Consider the following 2,816-nt stretch of genomic DNA (forward strand, 5'->3'; position numbering starts at 1 on the left):
TACCCATGCTGGCACCTGTAGCCGCCCACCCCACCACAGCTGGTGTGCCTGGCTGTGCACAGCGGCCAGACCTCATGCTCACTTGGCTCACACACCCCTCACCACTCTGCCTGGCTCGTCCTTGGCAGGCATGGGATCTGGGCCAGTAGCGTGAGCCGAGTGCAGCCTGCAAGGCCAAATGGGCAGAACAAACCCAGTGGGCCTGAGCAAAACTCAGGCAAAGGAGCCGCTGGCCACAGAGGTTTCTGGCTGGAAAAGCAACACTCCAAGGATATAGGGAACTATATGTGACTATATGAGGAAAGGAGCAAGAGATTAAGAGTTTTTTGGCATATGCTGTTCAATTTTTTCAGGTTTATTTGTTGAAAAGATTATCTTTTCCCCCATTGAATTGCCTCAGCGTATTTGTCGAAAATCAACTGACAACATGTATATAGATACATCTCTGGGTTCTCTATACTGTTCCATTACTCTATCTATTTTCATACCTATACTATACTGTGTTGATTAGCTCTTATTATAATGTCTTGAGATCAGGTAGTGTAAGTTCCAAAACTTTGTTTTTCTTGATGAGATGAAAGTCTTGACTATCCTAGGTCCTTTGCATTTCCACAAAAATTTTAGAATTAGTTTGGTCATTTCCATCAAAAAGAAATCTGCTAGAATTTTTATTGAAATTTCATTAAATCTGTAGATCAATTTAGGCAGAAATGATATCTTAGAAATTCTCAGTCTTCTGATTCATTAACATAATGTATCTCTATTTAGGTCTTCTTTAATTTCTTTTAACAATGTTTTTTATTTTATTTTATTTTAGATTCAGGGGGTACATGTGTAGGTTTGTCACTTGGGTATATTGAATGATGCTGCGGTTTAGGCTTCTAATGATACAGGTCACCCAAGTGGTGAACGTAGTACCCAATAGTAGTTTTTTCAACCATTTTGGAATCCCCAGTGTTTATTGTTCCCATATTTGTGTCTGTGTACCAATGTTTTGCTCCTACTTATAAGTGAGAACATACGGTATTTGGTTTCCCGTTTCTGCATTATTTTGCTTAGGACAATGGCCTCCAGCTGTATTCATGTTGCTGCAAAAGATATGACCTAGTCCTTTTTGTGGTTGTATAGTATTCCATGGTATATATGTACCACATTTTCTTTATCCAATCCACTATTGATAAGCACCTGGGTTGATTCCATTTCTGTGCTATTCTATAATATTTTATAGTTTTCAGTATATATGTCTTTCACATCTTTGGTCAAATTTGTCCCTAAATTTGCTACTTTTTTTTTTTTTTTGCTGATGAGATATTTTAAAATTTTCCATTTCTAGTTGTTCATGGCCAGTATATAGAAATACAACTGATTTTTGTGTATTTGATTTTGTATCTTACAACTTTTGTAAACTCACTTTTTAGTTCTAATAGCTTTTTTTGTAGTATTCCACAATTTTCTTATGCAATTAAATGCAGTGCTACAACTTCCTTTCCAGCTTGGATGCCTTTTATGTATTTGTCTTGTTTTATTTCATTGACCAGAACCTCCAATACAATGTTTAATTGAAGGCAATTTTTATAGAGTGATATTTCTAACTCCCAGGCCCGGATTAGGCTGCACTATGGAATCTTGTTGTATTTGATATTTTTTGGAATTTAGTAAATCATTATTTATACTTCATTTTTAAGCTTTTCCCTTTTCCACTGTTCAAATATTCATCATGTGTTGAAATATTGAACCACCACTATGCTGGCTGTCAGGGAAATAATGGTGCACAAACAGGCATGAACCTAGCCATAACTAAGTCTTACCATACTATGGAGGCAGTTTGAAAGAGGAATTAAAAACACAGGTTCAGAGTTCTGTCTGCTTGGGTTTGAATCTGGCTCTGCTCCTTAATGGTTGTTTGACCTTGGAAAAGTTAATCGACTTTTCTAAGCCTGTGTCTTAGTGAAGGTATTAATAACACCTACTCACAGGATTGCTGTGAGGATTAAACGAATTAACACCTTTAAAGTCCTTAAAATAGAGTTTGACATATAGTAAATGGTCAACGAATATTATTATTAGAGGGAAGAATTAGCTCTTCACAGGGTAAATCTACAAGTGACTGGTGAAGGAGGGGTGTCCAAATATTAAGAAGCATAAGAAGCCATTTAACTACTAAGCATAGAGGCAGCAGTGTCAGCTGTACCTGGATTAAAATCCTTGCTCTGCTGTTTATTGTCTAGGCAACTTTGAGCAAACGACTTAAACAAGAGCAATGTCTGTAAAGTGCCTAGTGCAGTATTTGGCACACAACAGATGCTTAACAGACAGCAATTATTGATTCAGACGTCCCGAAGAGCAGCAATATCACTAATATGTGTTCATCATCATATCTATCATTTATCAAAGCTCAGGATTTTGAACTTTGTAATTACTTTTCATACATTCTCTTATGCTTAACAACTCGGCTAGGTGAACACAATCCATTTCCTGATAAAGAAACAAGATGATCTTTGTGTATCTATGATCAGTGGAGAGGCTGGAGGTCTGGGAAGTGGTAACTTGGAGCCCAAACCAGGGCTCCCAGTGCGGCCTTGGTCGCCAGTGGGGCGCTCGACTTTCCGCCCCGGAGATGGCACCAGGAGAGATGGGAGCCGGCCAGGCCGTTTCCAGGGCCACCTCGTGAAGCCCCTGCTCCAGGAGCCTGACAGGCGAGACTCTCTTTCGCCGCCCCCTCTCCTCTCAGATGGCCATCTGGGCTCGGAAGCCCTCAGGAGCTGCAGAGCGCGGGTCGCTAAGGGCGCTGGAGAGGAAGGTTGGGCGCCGTCTCC

This window comes from Macaca nemestrina, chromosome 12 (genome assembly GCF_043159975.1).
Source record: "Macaca nemestrina isolate mMacNem1 chromosome 12, mMacNem.hap1, whole genome shotgun sequence".
In the NCBI taxonomy this organism is placed as follows: Eukaryota; Metazoa; Chordata; class Mammalia; order Primates; family Cercopithecidae; genus Macaca; species Macaca nemestrina.